At 46.9% G+C, this 18,541-nt stretch overlaps 1 protein-coding gene across 21 annotated transcripts in view; it reads right to left on the bottom strand.

Annotated features, from left to right (window-relative positions):
• Nucleotides 1–18,189, bottom strand: part of APBB2 (amyloid beta precursor protein binding family B member 2) — a 586,942-nt gene extending 568,753 nt beyond the window's left edge. For 14 of the 21 annotated variants that reach the window (XM_033946645.1, XM_033946745.1, XM_033946636.1 and 11 more), the window contains exons 1-2: nucleotides 17,760–17,860; nucleotides 17,218–17,391 (exon numbers count right to left, since the gene is read on the bottom strand). The gene's annotated coding sequence lies outside the window, so the exon portion shown is untranslated. Of the gene's footprint in view, nucleotides 1–17,217; nucleotides 17,392–17,745; nucleotides 17,881–18,093 lie in introns of those variants that run through there. The other 7 variants (XM_033946629.1, XM_033946621.1, XM_033946701.1 and 4 more) reach the window with 7 other exon arrangements.
• Nucleotides 18,190–18,541: the final 352 nt, after the last annotated feature.

Genomic DNA, 18,541 nt, shown 5'->3' with positions numbered 1-18,541 from the left:
GCTCCCACTATCTCCTCCCAGGACGAAAGAAGGAAGAGCGAGCATGATGTAAAAGAAAGGATGACACCCCCCTAGAAAGAAATAGTGGTACCATCTGAACTGATACCCCATATGATGGAAATAAGAAATAGGAATCCCCGTTGAACAAGGCCTGCAACATCGCAACTGCCGAGCTGAAGCCATGGCCACAAGGAATCCCATGGTGAACGGCCCAGCTCTTTAGAGTCCCAAAGGACTAGGCTAAAATGAAGCCATCGGTAAACGTAGAAGAAGAACGTGAAGATTGTACTCCAAACCGGGCTCTCTAAGAGGCGCACGAATATACCGCACTCTGTTTAGGAACTGAACTACAGGAAGCTGAGAAGTCAGCGAAGGGCCATATACCTAGTCCCTGTAACAAGCCAAGAATAACACCAGAAGCTGAAGGGAAGTGAACGCTAAGTCCCCGGCAATACACTAGTGCCAAAAATGAACTTTGGAGTGGTTCAAACCTGAAGAAGCGCCCAATAACGGAAAACCCTCCATTGGAAGCAGAAGACACAGGAGATGCCCGTAGCCTCTGGATAAGAGAAGAAACAACCATCTTCGCATAACCCGTACACGTTAGTCAAGAGTGACCAAAAAACTAGGTTGAAATACTAAAGTAGTACAAATATCCACGTGGATCGGACCCTAGGCGGGCAAAGCCGGAGAAACCAGGAAACTTCCGAGTTCAGCTGTCGAAAGACTCATCAAATCCGCATAGGAAGGAAGGCGCCCTCAATCTAGGGATTCTACACATACTGTGCCCGGAAGGCGAGCTCGAGATGGCCAATCCAAGTCATCATCAGCCAGCGGAAAACACTGAAAAGGAGAAGGCAGAGGCGAGAAAGGAGCTATGCAGGAACCCACTCTAACTCCCACTCCCTGGGCCCGCCGAAGCAGCTAGGAAAAGTAGAATTGAGAGAAGGGGCCATGAGGTCCAGGTCAAAGAGATCTCGCTTCCCTAAAAGGAGCTAGAATGCCTGAGCCACAATCACAATATTCAGGATGCAGATGATTATACTAGTACTAACATGCACACTTCCAAAAGCGTACACAGCGCTGTACACAGAAACATCCAAGAAATGGGTCAGGCTCAGTTTCCGCGGAGAGAAAGTCAATTCACACCCTTATCCTGATTCAAAAAAGGATCTGCCAACAGAAGACGAAGGTAAGAGTCCACCCAATGAAGCAGAACAACTTCCCCTGCTAACCGAGTACAACACCTACTGCCCAAGCTGTAGAGAAAAATTTCCATCCTAATACTGACCAAAAGGATCCTTAGCAGTATTCCAGGAGAATAATCAGAAGCTCCAGAAAGGTAGCCTGACCCTGCTCAAGAGTAGAAGAATGAACAAGTACGGAGTCGCCTCTTGAAGACCAGACTCCAGGAGCTGAGGAAGGAAGCCATCGAGTCTCCCCAACCCGACAGCTCGGAATGGGTAGAGGACAAGAGCAAGTCCAGCAAAGACCGAGGCAAGTCTCTAAAAGCAACATCACCCTGAGCCATCACATCTCCCAGAGCGAAGCAGGAGGAGCATCCTAAATAAATGGATCCCAGAGATACTGGGAACAACTGAAACTAAAGTAACAGCTTTAGTAGCAGAAGGGGGTAGCAAGCCGAAGTTCCCAGTGAGTTAGCAAAAAGGAACCTAGAAACTGTCTAGAATCCCATCCCATACTCTAAGACCAGACAAGAGACAAAGAAATCCACTCTGAGACCAAGACGTAACGTCCACGTCTCCGGAAAGAAGCCCCTGGCCCTCCTATATGAACCAAAAATAACATCTCTTAGGAAAACCACAGCAAATCAACAGGAATCAGGCAAACGCATTGTGACTTGCCCATATGACAGGTCCCTGACCCTGGGAGAGCCGAAAGAGCTGACAGAGGGTATGCAGTTCAAGGTGGCCCAGGGAAGACAAACGATGGGCCTAGGAACACAGAAAAAGATAGTTATGCCCGAAGGAAATCGGAAATAGCCCCTATGTCCCAAAAACTGCTTCAAAGGTCCGGAAGCAGTTCAATAGCGCCACCAGACACCGTCAGTGCAGCCTCAAAGGTATCAAAAGTAAGAAAATCGCTGAACATACATAGTGTCACCCATGGGAGACCTCGAGAGAGATGCAGAGAGTCCCAAAAGTGAAAAATCTGGGACCTCTCCTGCGACTGACCCAATTATCGTGAGACACGGCTTCTACCAACCCAGTATGGAGGGAATCCGAAACTGGGGGGAGAAGAATAGCGCCAAACCGCATGCAAATGGGGCTGCAAAAAAATCCCATAGGAGATCACCGAAGCACAGCCATTCAATTAACTTGGGAGATTCCCCCACCCTGGGCCCCAATATCAACACAGGAAAACTGTAAGCTTCTGCCGTCGCACTCGACCTGAAAGGCCGAGAAGCAACGGCTGAGCCAATAGAAGCCGGATATCAGAGAAACTACTGAACGCCGCGGCATCCTCCCCCCAGAGCAGGAGCGCTAGTCTTTTACTCAGAAAAGACCGCGGCTCTTAGCCGGAGACTCAAACACCGCCGTGGCAAGCAGGAAACTTAAGCCACGTTGTGACGTGCTCCGCCGAGCCAGCGAAAATACCAATGCTGGTTTCGCCGGCCTCATGGAACTGGGAGGTAACAACAGGGAGACCGAGAAAGGCGCAGAGAGAAAGAAAACCGCCGAAACAGACCAGAAGAACGCCCCATCGCGTCTGCCAGTGTCAGAGCACTCTTGCGATCCAACAGCCCACGGAAGAGGCACGGGCTCTCTACTCTATATTACCCCGACCTCAGCCGCGGTCCCTGCCAAACGACGGGCAGCCTCAGCGTACCACGCTGCAAATGCGAGGACACCTCCCCCCCACCCACACAGGAAACCCCCAAGCGTCTCCCGTGCGTGGGAAGGCAGCAGCTCCTCCAACCGAGCCCAAACTACAACACGGGGGCTCAGTCCACTCACCTATGCCACAACAAGAAAATAAGCTGCCAAAAACGAACCGCTCACCAAAGCTTAGTGGCTGAGAAAAGAGCAAACAACCGGCTAACCATGCGACTGTTCCCCGAAGCACCAAACACCACCAACAACCAACAAAATATAACTTGCACTTGCAAAGTAACAAAAGGCATACTCACAACCCAGCTTACAAGGCTGTAAGACTCCGGTAGGAACAGGGTGAGTACTACTAAGAGTACCCAATCGTGGATAGCAACTGCAGTCTCTTTTTTTTTTTTTTTTTTTTCAGGGAAAGAAGAAAACTAGAGACCCAGATAAACCCTCTATCAGAGGAGGGAGGGTGAGGCAGGGACAAGGGATGGCCCAAGTGTAACCTCTAAAGCCGGCACCGCTCAGCCGGACACCCCTGTCTCACTGAAGAGAAAGAATCTCAACAGGAGAAATAGAATCAATTGTAAGCTCACTGAAGAGAAAATCTCAACAGGAGAAATGGAATTTCCAGCCATCATCAGAATCCAGGAGCAATTGGAATAGCGACATTCCCCTGCTGGGAGATAGAGCATACTGATGAGACAGGAGGAGTGCCAGCCAATAAGTACACCTGTTAATCAGTTTCTCTATCTCCACCTGCTGGTAGATGTGAGCTATCCCATTGGTCTCTGGATTCATCTGCTGCTGTTGCTAGGGAAATGGTGATTTGGTTTAGGATGGGCTGGGGAGGACTTTGAAGGAAACTCAGTAAACTACGAACATGAGGACAATGTTGGGCAGACTCTTACAGTCTGTATCCCACAAATGACAAGATGGTTCACTTAGGCTGGAGTGAGCTTCGATGGCAACCAGGGCTGTGGAGTCGGTAGATAAATGTTCCGACTCCGACTCCTCAATTTTTTGTACTTCAGACTCCGACTCCAGGTACCCGAAATTTCCTCCGACTCCTCGACTCCGACTCCACAGCACTGGTTAATTTTCAGATCGTTAAAATGGAATGTCAAGTTGAGAGAAATGAGCATTTTCAACACCACCTTCTTTTTGCTTTCAATCAAGGTTCTAAGGCCGCAGAAGCTGCTCGCAACATTTGTGCTGTGTATATAGTGGATGCTATAGCTGAAAGAATCGCTCGTGATTGGTATGCCAAGTTCAAAAATGGAGTCGGTAGATAAATGTTCCGACTCCGACTCCTCAGTTTTTTGTACTTCTGACTCTGACTCCAGGTACCCGAAATTTCCTCCGACTCCAACTCCACAGCCCTGATGGCAGCTCCAGTAGTTGGAACCCAATGAATGGTGTAGAACAGGTATAAGTGGATCAATTTTTTTACTCCAAAAATAACTAAGACTAAGGGATACTCTGAAGTTACGGGAAAATACTTTTAAAACCAATAGAAGGAATTTTTTTTCTTTCAGTTAACTTGGAATGCATTGCTAGAGTATATGATGAGAGTGGTTAATGTAGCTGGTTAAAAAAAAAAAAAAAAAAAGTTTGGACTATGGAAGAAAAGTCCATAGTCTGTTATTGAAGCAGACAAGGAGGAAACCAAGCTTGCCCTGGGATTGGTAGTATGAAATGCTGCTACTATGTAGGTTTTTGCCAGATACTTGCGATCTGGATTAGCCACCATGAAGACGGGACACTGGGCTAGATGGATCACCAGTCTGACCCAGTATGACTATTGATAATTCTGCAGTCTATGTTCCAGAATCATCAAAGAAGAAAAGACAAATGTAATCATGAATTTATAAGATGTATGACTATTGGGCAGAATGAATGGACCATTCAGGTCTTTATCTGCCATCATTTTACTAAGTTACTGTAATTGAAAAACTGTCTATTCTGCAAAAATCTTACACAGAAATATGATGTTAGATAATGGCTAAATGGTCCTACCAGTCTGCCCATCCACAGTAACCATTATCTCTTCCTCTCTCTAAGAGGTTCCATATGCCTATCCCATGCCTTCTTGATGAATTGCGAAATGTTAAGATATTTGTATATTGTATGATCCCAATTCTGTTTCCAGGGTCAATCAGCTTCTTATATATGCAACCTCACTCTGAACCTTTTTTGGGATAAAGCGGGCTATAGAAGAGATAAGGTATGAAGGGCTTAAGCTACATCATCTCCTATTGTTGTGAGGCCAACCTCACATCTCTTAATAAATACAAGATTGAAAGACCAAATACTGGCAGGTAGCAACATATCCCCAATGCTTAGCATCTCCTATTGCATTGCTACCAAGTCCGGCACTGTTAAAGTGCAGATACCCCTGCCCTCCCCCATCTCTTTTACCAAAGTCCATCAATCTCCATACAGATGGACCTATGACAACAAGCACTCTTTAAAAGGTGTGTTTCTCAAAAATAACAGATTGATTACAATGACAACATAATGCTGCATTTATATGCATCTTTCCTAATGGCCAATTCTCCTTCATAAATTATTTTCTTTAAAATTCCTCCCTGGCCCTACAAAACCTTGACATCTTTTAATTAATTCCACATGAATGGTTTGTATATGTCTAGAAGTGTCCTTGCTGAAATCCCTATATATGTACCTAGACACGCTAATAATCTTGTTATTGAAGTTAATTCCTCTACATTAATGTTTATCAAATTAATCAACTGAGTCTGTCAAGCGGCTCATTTCCCCTGCAAGTGCTTACTTCCCATTTATCTCTGGGTTTCTCCTCATCCGTGACAGCATACTTTTCTCCCCTTTTCCAATACCTATGCTCACTTCTCCCTCAGTGTAATTTTAATGTAACCCAGGAATGATACATTTCTTTTCAGAGATCACACTGGGGATTTCATATAATAATTCAGAGTGCCAAAAGCAGCAGTAAACAGGCTGCCAGGGTAATAAAGAGCTGAAGCAGTGGTGAAACTCTAGTAGTGTCCACTCCATACTTCCCTAAGATTACTGCGACTTAATGCACAACCCACTCTGTGACCCTGGAAAGGGAACAGCATGCATCTGTATTTCCAAAGCAGAAGAGGGGAGGGTGTGGCAGTGAACCAGAAATATCCTTCCTGGGCTACTCACCATCTAGCTTTTCCTCCTACATTTGAATCCAGAGATTCAAATAACATGCTCAGCATGAATAAATCCAAGACAGGTTGTAAATATTAACAGAGTCTGAAATCTATCCTGAGCAAGAATTGCCAAAATGTCTGGGTTTAGAATTTCAATATGAAATCCCATATTAAAGCCACACACTTTCCTGTTCAAAACATTCCAGGTTTATAACAGAACATTACCCCCCCCCCCCCCCAACACAACATCCCAAGCCATCCTGCAACAAAAATGCAGTTCTGCATGCATGATAAAGGCTGCATTCATAATGGACTCAATTACTTTCATTACGGCGACATAAACGGCGACAGCCCAACCTACCTAAACAACCGTCTCTTCCAAACTACATCAACCAGACATAGGAAAACCCACACTCCAGTCACGTACCCTCCAATCAAAGAAGTCAAATGGAAAAAAACTATATGATGGCCTCCTAGCCACACAAGCAGCAAAACTCGAAAACCAAATCTCCAATCTACTAATTATGACCCCAGACTACAAAACATTCAGAAAAGAAATAAAGACTCTACTCTTCAAGAAATTCCTACAAACGACTTAAATACCGCTAGCTCCTTACCAATTCCCAATACCACTTCTCAATACCTTCCTGAATCCCCAAAGCAACCTCATCTACTCTTCATCTCCTCTAGAAATTACCAGATATCTTCTTTATGTAATACCTTTTTTGTAATTCTTTTGTAAAACGCCTTGAACCACAAGGCATTGGCGGAATAGAAATCTCTAATGTAATGTAATTACAGTGCTTGAGATCTTCTTACCACAAAATAAATGGTGGATTTTAAAATGTGTTAAAAGGACTTGTCGGGCATTCGTTGTTCACCCAAAGAGTAATGTCAGATTATGCAATTCAACAATACATACATACACAGGACTCACTAGCAAGGACAAAGTCCCATAAAGTCTTTAAAATATAAATGTAATGGTCCCTGTAGTAGTAAGCTTTACCATCTGATAACTATATCGCACTGCAGTTGAGACCCGCCAAGGAAAGGAAAGGGCTATTAAATGTATCAGTAACAGACTATATCCATATAAGTTTCAGACTAAAAACAAGTAGGGAAAGTATATGGAGAATGGCTCATAATTCTTTCCCCATCCTTGTTTGTCTCTTTGTATGTGATCAACTGAGGATTTAATTTGTGCAATTTTGAGATGTGACTTGTCACTAAGGCACTTTAAAACAAGCCTTAAAGCATAGCTTTTTCAACAAGTATACCCTCCTAGATTTATACCCGTTACTGGGATCCACAACACACCAGTTTCTGGAGGTTGTTTTCTTGGGTCTAACTGTCTGACATGTTCTGACTTTCCTATCTTAATAGAGAGTTATTTTCATTGTTTGTATTTTAGCCTGTAAACCACCTAGCCACCCATGCAAGTCAGATTTGTGCAGTATAGTAAATGACCAATAAATAAAATAAAAGATGCATACTGACCAACATTGCACTGAATTTGTGGATAAAGTTGTGCTTTAAACTGGTTATTTACAGCAGTGATAAGTGTTTACTTTCAAGGTCACTCTGCATTAATGACACACTGGAATAGTCCTCATTCCACTGTGGACCTAGAGGGCATAGGAGTCAAGACAATATATTGCCAAGCTGGACCTGTGTTAACCACTTAAATGACTTATGAAATGGTGCTTCAGACCTTATGAGGAAAGAAAACAGCGCTATCCATAATGAAGAAAACACCCTGTGTTGTATAGAGGCATGATATCCTATGCCTTCAATGTGAGGAAGTATGCACAATGAGACAGTCTAGCAATCATGCGTAATGAAAGCTCTCAAACTCTGAAAGAGACTGGAATATGCTTGGATCACAACAGAAAGACATATCAGTCAACTAAGGTAGGGGGAGAGATTTCATATGCAAAAACTTTCATTTTATTAAAAAAAATAAATAAATAAAAGGAAAACCCATTCTGGTGACTGGCTCTTGATATGGCTCAGCCAAGACACTGCTGACCTCAGAGAAAGGGATCAAACTGCTTCGTTCCCATTACAGTGACAGCTCTCTTTTTCTATGTCAGACTATTTTAATTTAATAAAGTAGAAAAAATAACAGCTATTGTGCTCCAAGATATATATCTAATAGCAATATTAAAATGATTTCCTTATTGGAACAGTACATATATCACAAAGGAAACTGTTTTTGTTCAATAAACTCAGTATCTGGATCTTGTCTCGCCTACACCACTGTACATCTCAATCTTGACGTTTTTAAGTTTTCAGTTCCTGCTTGAGCCAGAAAATAGCATAGCCTCTGGGGAGTCACAAACCTGCAATTCTCATGCCCTTCCAAACTTACCCACTCTCTATTTAGTCCCAGGCACCACCTTCTTCAGCAAATGAAAACCCTTACTAAAAGTGGGAACCTTATTGCAAAGCAGTTCAAAAAAAAAAAGTTATTAAGATGCAAATCACAATACCAAGAGTATTTTGCTCCCCAGAAGTTATCAGTGTTTTAAGACAGACTGAGACCTTTTCTTTTAAATTGGAAAATAATTGAATTAGCATGAAATGTAGCTCTGTCAGTATTTTAGGGCCAGATGCAGAGTAATTGTGTGCTTTGTGGATTCTTTTCAGGAAGCCAAAAACACTTCCCAGTACATGTCATCTTCCTCTACTTCCTATTATGTACCAGACTTACAACTGTGACTTTGTCCCTTGAGATTCCTTGAGGAGAACACAGGAATGCTGCAGCTCAGGAAAGTTCCCACAGCAAATGGAAGAGTTAGTGCCCTACAATGGAAGTGTGGATAGGGCAGACATTGTTTCTATCCAAAAACTGCTCTCTTCCAGAAATTCAGATAAACACAAAAAAGGAAGTTTTCTGTTCAGCAGATCTCCCTGGTATGTTGGGAAGAAGGGTTAAGTGGCATACATGGGAAGAGGTTTTACTGCAACTGTGCAACACATACTTCGAATTACCCAGCAAAAGGCAACAGAAAAACTGAAGAGGATGACTTGGGTCACAACACCACTTGCTCTGGAACAGGACACTTGATTAAGTCTCCCTCTATATCTGGACCAGGTGAGATTAGGTGTATTGACTCTAGGAATGGAGGCAAAAATGACTGCTAACCCCTGCTGGCCTAAAAACAGTGATGCTTAGGGTCCTCCAGCCCAAACATGAAGGGGTGGGGGATACACATATATTCACTTAAAATTAAGCAAATTTCTTCTTACTTTGCAAATCAATCTGAATATGAAGCAAATCAAGGGAAGTCTGCTGTGCTGATCTTTATTTGCGCCAGAAGACATATGAGGAGAGACTGGAAGCCCTGAATATGTATACCCTAGAGGAAAGGAGGGACGGTAAAATTATGGTCTTACCTGTTAATTTTCTTTCCTTTAGAAGCAGCAGATGAATCCAGACTAGTGGGTATAGCTCACATCGACCAGCAGGTGGAGATAGAGAACTGATTAACAGTTGGCCTTAAAGCCTGGTGTTCCTCTTGTTACTTCAGTTATGCCTTTTGCCCAAGCAGCCCGAAAGGAGCATGAGCATCCACAAAACTTCATTCCAGTAGAAAATGTGCCCCTAAATAATACAATTACCAACCATATCCCAACTGAAACCATAAACAAACACCCTACACACATACAGTGCACTTGGGGAGGGGCTCTGGATTCATCTGCTGCTTCTAAAGGAAAGAAAATTAACAGGTAAGACCATAATTTTACCTTCCATAGCAAAGCAGCAGATGAATCCAGACTAGTGGGATGTAGCAAAGCAAACTCAAACCGGGTGGGACGCCAATGCCGCCTCCGCCAGTACTGCAGTGCCAAAACTTGCCTCCGCACTGGCTGCTACGTCTAAGCGATAATGCTTCGAAAAGGTATTACCCGACGACCAAGTGGCCGCTCGGCAAATTTCCTCCAAAGACATCCCCCCGGACTCCGCCCAAGACGTAGCCAATGCCCGAGTGGAATGAGCATGAAGGTGCTCCGGTACTTTCTTACCTGTCAACACATAAGCCGAAGCAATCGTCTCCTTGACCCAACGCGCAATGGACGCTTTAGACGCCGCCATCCCCTTGTTCTTACCCGCGAACAATACAAAGAGATGGTCCGACCTACGAAAATCATTCGTCACCCCCAAATAATGGAGAAGCATACGCCGCACATCCAGTCGACGCAAAGACAAAAATCGTTTACCCCAATCCTCCTTCCGGAAGGACGGGAGGAATACACTCTGGTTCACATGAAATGAAGAAATCACCTTAGGCAGGAAGGACGGCACCGGCCGCACTGACACCCCCGTCTCAGAAAAACGTAAAAAGGGTTCTCTGCAAGAAAGCGCCTGAAGCTCCGATACTCGCCTCGCCGAAGCCATTGCCACCAAGAACACTGTTTTCAGCGTGACATCCTTCAAAGTGGCCGCTGACAGGGGTTCAAAAGGTGCCCCCTGCAACCTCCCCAGGACGAGTTTAAGATTCCAGGAAGGACAAATTCGCCTTACCGGCGGGCGGATATGGTGAACCCCTTTGAGGAAACGGACCACGTCCGGCTGCGACGCCAGCGACGCGCCAGCCACCCGGCCCCTGTAACAGGCAAGGGCCGCCACCTGAACCCTTAAAGAGTTATAGGCTAATCCTTTCTCTACGCCTTCCTGCAGAAAGGCAAGAATAGCCGCCAGAGATGCATGGAAGGGCGCGATTCCCTGTTGACCGCACCAAGCATCAAAAATCTTCCAGACTCTCGCATAGGAGGTCGAAGTCGAAATCTTCTTAGCTTTAAGAAGCGTGGCAATCACCTGCTCCGAATAGCCCTTCTTCTTTAGCCTTGACCGCTCAAGAGCCAGGCCGTAAGACCAAAGCGGGCCGGATCTTCCATCCAGATTGGGCCCCGAGTTAGTAAGTCCGGAGTTACCTGGAACGTCACCCGATCGCTTACTGACAGCTGAACGAGATCTGCGTACCACGGTCGACGCGGCCAATCCGGAGCCCCCAGGATCACCCTGCCGTGAAAGAGAGCGATGCGTTGTAACACCCGCCCTATCATGGGCCAAGGCGGGAACACCTACAGAAGGGAATTTGGAGGCCCTGGGAGGGCCAACGCGTCCACCCCCTCCGAGCCCTTCTCCGTGCGCCTGCTGAAGAAGCGAGGCAACTTCACATTGCGGGACGAAGCCATGAGATCCAACTCTGGCAACCCCCACCGATGGACTAGCAGGTCGAACGCTCGAGCCGACAATTCCCACTCGCCCGGATCTAGAAGATTTCTGCTGAGGAAGTCCGCTTGCACGTGTTCGTGACCTGCAATGTATGCCGCCGACAGAAGCGGAACATGCCCTTCTGCCCACTGAAACAATTTCCTGGCCTCTTCGGCCAACTGCGGACTCCGAGTGCCCCCCTGACGATTGACATATGCGACCGCCGTGACACTGTCCGAAAAGATTCTGGTCGGCCTGTCCTGAATCAGGGACTGAAAAGCCCTCAGCGCCAATCTGATCGCTTTTAACTCCAACAAATTGATGGGCCACTGTGCTTCCTCTAAGGACCACACTCCCTGCACCGACGCTTGCCGGCACTGGGCCCCCCAGCCCCTCAAACTGGCATCCGTCGTCACCACCACCCACTCCGGTGTGGCTAACGGCATGCCCCGCCACAGGTGCAACTCGTGTAGCCACCATTGCATGCTGCGAGCCGCCCGAGGACTCCATCGGAGACGCACATTGTAGTCCAGAGAAGCTGGGGACCAGCGAGAGAGAAGCGACTGTTGTAAGGGTCTCATGTGGCCCCGAGCCCAGGGGACCACCTCCAGAGTCGCTACCATGGAGCCCAAAACCTGCACATAAACCCAAACCCGAGGTCTGGGCGACCCGAGAAGTAGGCGAATCCGAGCCTGCAATGTCTCTCCCCGGTCTCGGGGTAGAAATACTCTCCCCAGAGCAGTGTCGAATCTGACCCCCAGATGTACCAAAGACTGCGACGGGGACAGAAAACTCTTGGGAAAATTGACGATCCACCCTAACGACTGAAGGAGAGATATTACCCTCTGAGTAACCGACAAACTCTCCTGTCTGGACGAGGCGCGGATCAGCCAGTCGTCTAAGAAGGGGTGTACCCGAATCCCTTCCTTGCGAAGAGAGGCTGCTACCACGACCATGACCTTGGAAAAGGTGCGGGGAGCCGTCGCCAGGCCAAAGGGCATTGCCCGAAACTGATAGTGCTGGCCAAGAATCGCAAACCTTAGATACCGCTGATGCGGAGGCCAGATCGGGATATGTAGGTACGCCTCCTTGAGATCTAGGGACGTGAGGAACTCTCCCGGTCGAACTGCCGCAATGACCGAGCGTACCGTCTCCATCCGGAAATGGCGAACACTGAGAAATCTGTTGACCACTTTGAGGTCCAGCACCGGTCTGAACGACCCCCCCTTCTTTGGAACAATGAAGTAAAGGGAATATATCCCGCGGCCTACCTCTTCCGGGGGTACCGGTACCACCGCCCCCAGATCGAGCAGCCCCTGAAGAGTCATGCGGACCGCCTCTCCCTTGGCCGCCCCCTGGCACGGGGACACCAAGAAAGAATCTTCGACGGGAGAGGCGAACTCCAACTTGTACCCTTCTCGAACAATGTCCAACACCCACTGATCCGACGTGATTGTGGCCCACTCCGCCCGGAACGCCGAAAGCCGGCCCCCTAAGGGAAGGGCGGAGGGAGCCAAGCCACCGTCCTTGCGGAGTGCGACTTGGTGGGGTACGTGTTGGCTGACCTGAAGAGGGTTTCGTCGTACGAAAGGAACTCCTCTGCTGAAACCTAGGCCTCGACGCAGAGAAAGAACCACATGCTGATCTGACGACTGGTTTACCAGGCCTGGACCGCCTCACATCTCTGAAGCGCGGTCTAGACGAGGAGGACCTCACCGGGGGCCTAGCCCTATCCTCCGGTAGACGCTGTGTTTTGGTATCCCCAAAATCTTTCACCAATTTCTCTAAGTCCTCTCCAAATAATAAACCTCCTTTAAAAGGGAGTCTCACCAGCCTAAGCTTGGATGCAGCATCTGCTGCCCAATGTCGGAGCCATAAGGATCTGCGCGATACCACTGAGAGAGACATCTGTTTCGCAGATGCTCGAATAATGTCATATAAGGAGTCTGCCAAATAGGCCAAGCCTGACTCCAAATCAGCCAGTTCCGAAGGGACAGAACCCCCGGACTCCAATAAATTATCGGTCATCCCTTGTGACCACTGCAAACATGCCCTCGCCGCATACGAGCTGCAAATAGCGGCCTGTAAGGTAACCGCCGCTACTTTAAAGGACATTTTTAGTGAAGATTCAATCTTCCTATCCTGCGCATCGTTTAGTGTCACCCCCCCTTCCACCGGCAAGGTAGTCTTTTTCGTTACCGCTGCCACCAAAGCGTCCACCCTAGGTAACCTAAACTTTTCAAGTTCGGTCGGGTCAACCGGATACAGGAGCCGCATGGCCTTTGCCACTCGTAAACTGGCCTCCGGCGTATCCCATTGCACCGAGATCAGCTCCTGCATGGCTTCATGCACCGGAAAGGACCTAGGTGGCTTACGCGTACCTGCCATCAGGGGGTTACCCGACACCTTAGCATCCTCCTGAGAGATATTTAAACCCTGCAAAGCCTTGGAAATCAAGGACGCCAGCTCCTCTCTATGAAACAGCCGGAGCGCGGAAGGATCATCAACCTCCCTGCCCGGGGGATCCTCTGCCTCCCAATCCAAGACCTCACCTTCCTCTAAAGATTCAGGAAGAGAGAAAGGGGATAAGGGAAGAGTACCCTCTGCGTCCACGGTCGCGAGTCTGCGTTTCTTCGCCCCCTGCGACCGCCCCGGCGACAACCCAGGACCCGGAGACGGTCCGGCATTAGCACCGGCCAAACCCGCAGAGGTAGAAGGCCCAGGTAGGGACGGACCAGACACCGGCACCGACTGGGCCGACTGCGAGCCCTGTAGCAGAAATGCTCGGTGCAACATCATAATAAACTCCGGAGAGAAGGAGCTCACCCCCAATAAAGGTGCACCTCCTTGATCAACGCTGGGGCGCGCAGCCGCGCCGTCCCCTAGCGACCCCAGCTCCACGACCGCCGCTGACTTCCCCTCAGCAGCGGAAGAGCCTTGCAGTCCCCCTGAGTCGCCCCCGAGGCCCGGGGACGCAGACCGTGCCTCGCTGACACGGGAGATGGCTAACTCACAAGCTAGCAGGAAAGCGTCTTCTGCCGGTGTCTCCACACACCCGGCCGAACAGACGCCCGACAGTGCTCTGCGCTTCCCACAGCGCGAGCACCGCTGAGTAGCCTCTGCTGCCATCGCTGTAACAGCGAATTCCAAAAAACTTTTTTTTTTTTTTTTTTCACTAACGCGGCGACACGCCGCCGACCGCCGACTCCGCCCCCCCCGCTACCGCCGGTACGAAACGAACGACCGACTAACGAATGAGGAGGCAGCCCGCAAACAATTTACTCACCAACCGGTCCCCCGCTCTAACTGCAGCCAGGTTACAGCTGGTAAATGTACTGAAAGCCACACGAACACAGCATGGCTCAGCACAAGCAGGAAGTCGTTGGTTTTTTTTTTTTTTTTTTTACTGGAATGAAGAAACCTAAGCACACATTCCTGCAGTGGCCAAAGAACCCACTCAATCAAACGGAGGGGAGGGTGGAGAAGGGACCTGGGAGGGCCCAGGTGTAGCTCCCAAAGCCGGCACCGCTCAGCCAGGCACCCCTGTCCTGCTGAAGAGATCGAGTCTCAACAGAGGAAGCCACAGGAACACCACCTAAACCAGCCCCAGCCAGAATCCAGGAGCTAGTAGAGTAAGCTCCATTCCTGCTGGGAGATAGAGCAAAACTGAAGTAACAAGAGGAACACCAGGCTTTAAGGCCAACTGTTAATCAGTTCTCTATCTCCACCTGCTGGTCGATGTGAGCTATACCCACTAGTCTGGATTCATCTGCTGCTTTGCTATGGAAAGGGGAGATATGATTCAGATGTTCAAATACTTAAAGGGTATTAACGTAGAACAAAATCTTTTCCAGAGAAAGGAAAATGGTAAAACCAGAGAACATAATTTAAGGTTGAGGGGTGGTAGATTCAAAAGCAATGTTAGGAAATTCTACTTTACGGAGAGGGTGGTGGATGCCTGGAATGCGCTCCCGAGAGATAGTGGAGAGGAAAACGGTGACAAGAGTTCAAAGAAGTGTGGGATGAACACAGAGGATCTAGAATCAGAAAATAATAGTAAATATTTAACTAAGGCCAGTACTGGGCAGACTTGCACGGTATGCGTCTATAAATGGCCTTTTGGTTGAGGATGGGCTGGGGAGGGCTTCAATGGCTGGGAGGGTGTAGATGGGCTGGAGTGAGATTTGATGGAGACTTCGGCAGTTGGAACCCAAGCATAGTACCAGGTTGAACTTTGGATTCTTGCCCAGAAATAACTAAGAAGAAAATAAATTTAAATTTTAAAAAATTTAAATTGAATCAAGTTGGGCCGACTGGATGGTCTTTAGCTGCCGTCATCATGATAATCTGATATTGAGTATATTTAAGAAAATTATTGTATTTTAATTATTTGTAATCCGCTGATTGCCAGTCTTCTTCCTTGTAAACCGCCAAGAAGTCAATTGATTATGGCGGTATAGAAGAATAAAGTTATGTTACTATGTATATATGTTTTATGAAAACCCCATGCAAAACAGACAGAGAACCAGATGCACTAAAGGTATTTTCCAAATGTTAAGGGTAATTCTATAACTGGGTGCCTGTATTTATATATCTTTGTGTGCATAAATGTACAGGAAACTAGCACTTATACACAAGTGCACTCTTACTCGTGAAAGTGTCAGCAGGGCACCTAAGTGCTCCTCTGTAACAGTGCGCATAATCATAACATGTTAACACAAGAGGGTGTTGCTTACATATAGGCTTAGCAAGGACAGATGCCCACTTGCACATCAGCTCCTAAACTCTGTAAATAGCACTTAAAATTGTGCATACAAATTTGGGAATGCACCTAATATGTACATTTAATTTAACTGAATAAGCTGGTGCTAATTGGCAACAATTTGAATTTATGCACACATCTCACTAGGCAATATTCTATAAAGTGGCACAAATACATTTTTAGCAGGCAACTGAAAAGAGGGTGTGGCTACAAATGCAGGGCTACAAGCAGGTCAGGGGTGTTAACTAAAAAAATGTACACAGTATTTGGAGGATCTACACCTAATTTACCCCCTCCTTTACTAATGCGTAGAATGGGTTTTAGTACCGGCAGCGTCGATAACTGATCCAACGCTCAGACTTCCTATGAGCGTCAGATCAATTATCGACGCTGCCAGCGCTAAAACCCGCACTATGTGTTAGTAAAGGAGGGGGGTTAGTTGCAAATTTACACCAGGTTTCAGTTGGTATAAATCCTTGTGCCCAAAATTGGGTGTGGATCCCAGCATTTAAGTGGTATCCTATAAATGATGCTCAACTCTTGAGCACTATTTATAAAACAGAGCTCATTTATTTTTTAGCACCCAAATGTGGGTACTATTCACTGAATCTGATCCCTAACTTTAAAAAAATAAAATAAATAAAATATATATATATATATATATAAGTTGTGGTCATGTAAATGCAGCAAGAACACAATTACGCTCAGTCCATGGCTAGTGTTAACTACAAGAAGAAATATAAGGCGCCGATACTGGGTTATTCTAGGATTCTACTACAGTATCTGGGTGCCCAAATGCTGTTTTTGAACAGGCTGTCACTGCACAGCATCAAAGTGCCTAAATGAAGATGCCCACTTGTAGAATTGCCCCCTTTATGTCCAGGGAAAAATGTTTTAATATATCCAATCCTTGAAGCAGCCTAATAAAGTAGGCTAAGAACCAGGGGAACTGGGTTTCAATCCCACTGTAGCTCCTAGGCAAGTCACTTAACCCTCCACTGCCTCACAAACAAAAATATTTACAGATTGTGAGCCTCCGAGGAATATAAAAAAATATTATAGTTTTCATAATACACCACGTTTTTACGAGATAAATCGAATACGATACCCTTACTGTTACAATCTTAAAAATGTGTCAAATTGCAAGAAAGCCAGACGATGAAATAAGGGAGGCAAGCCGAATCAGTGCTTGTTTCTTTTAAAACAGCTCTAAAATACAGCGGTACACACCTCAAAGCAAATGCAGAGAACAGAGCTTGCCGGAACATCTAGCGTATGACCTGATTAGAATGCAGACAGTATCCAATTCATTCCAGAATTAATGCGGAACATATGCTGGCGGACAATAAGTCACAGACAGGATGCTCAACTAATATCAGACTCCAATAAAATCAATGCATTCACCTAAGCGAGACGGAAACAGAAGGGAGAAATTGATAAATAAGGTAAGCGCAAGTCTAACATCCAAACCAGAAAAAAAAATTCACTTTATGCTATCAACTCCCCCTCGTGCATTCTCCAACAATTACAGGTCCGGCTAGAACAGATATGAAGTGGCACGGTGTGTAAGCAGCATATCACCTGACAGAGATACCAAGTCACTCGCATTCGGCTACCCTCACACACCAAAGCACCCCCTTCACACGCATCCAGTGACCAGTCTTTCCTCTACGACTACCATCTCTCCCAGGTCCAACATGCCTCCCTCTTTCCTCCCTATCCGCAATCCAGCCCCTCTCCCACAAGCCCCCAACCTACCATCAAACTCATACCTGAGATCGCCCAGCACCAATCCCACAACTTTCCTTCTCCAATGCACCGTCCCCTCTGATACTGCGCCTCTCCCTCGGATACGTCCCGCCTTACCGGAAACAGGAAGTTGCATACGAAGTGGGCAGGACGCTGGAGATTTGAAGGCGTTGCGTCAGATAAGGGCGGGACCCGGAGAAGGAAAGCTGCGGGGCCTGAAGCGGGCGATTTCAGAGGCAAGTTGGAAGCAGAGAGCTACACGGGAACGTCGAGTTTATAGGAATCTCACCGGAATGGAAGTAATTTCTTCGACGTTCACGTGGGAGTGTACGAGCCTCTCAGTGATTAACTACTTACCTGGGGTCTCCTAAGACATCCAAGTACCACTTCTTCCTGCAATAATTCCAAAGTAAGCCACATTAACTCTCTCCCCGAGCTGATGCAGCAAAGTTCTCACTGACATATGCACAGGCCAACTGCATCGAGATCACCTGATCTGTTGGCGCATGTGTGGCGATCTCCACGTGTAGCCAGATCCCCCAAGCCTGATGGCACTAGCTCATACATGATGAGCCTTGCTGTATCAGCCCTGGCAAACAGCGACTCGAAAGACTTGCTGCACGGTGCCACCAAAGCGGTAAATGTTAAATAATGCATCCGGAGTTGTAAGATCGGCATCGATGCTGATTGCATGTCTTTTTGTTCTTGTTAATTCTCTCGATAATTTTATACATAAAACGGATGCATAGACTTGGGAGACGGAGTTAAGGGTAGACTTGGTAGTAGGGCTGCCCGATTCGACGAA

This window comes from Geotrypetes seraphini, chromosome 1, assembly GCF_902459505.1.
Source record: "Geotrypetes seraphini chromosome 1, aGeoSer1.1, whole genome shotgun sequence".
NCBI classification, from domain to species: domain Eukaryota; kingdom Metazoa; phylum Chordata; class Amphibia; order Gymnophiona; family Dermophiidae; genus Geotrypetes; species Geotrypetes seraphini.
The sequence above is the reverse complement of the archived record's forward strand: the minus strand, read 5'-3'. Positions and strand labels throughout refer to the sequence as shown.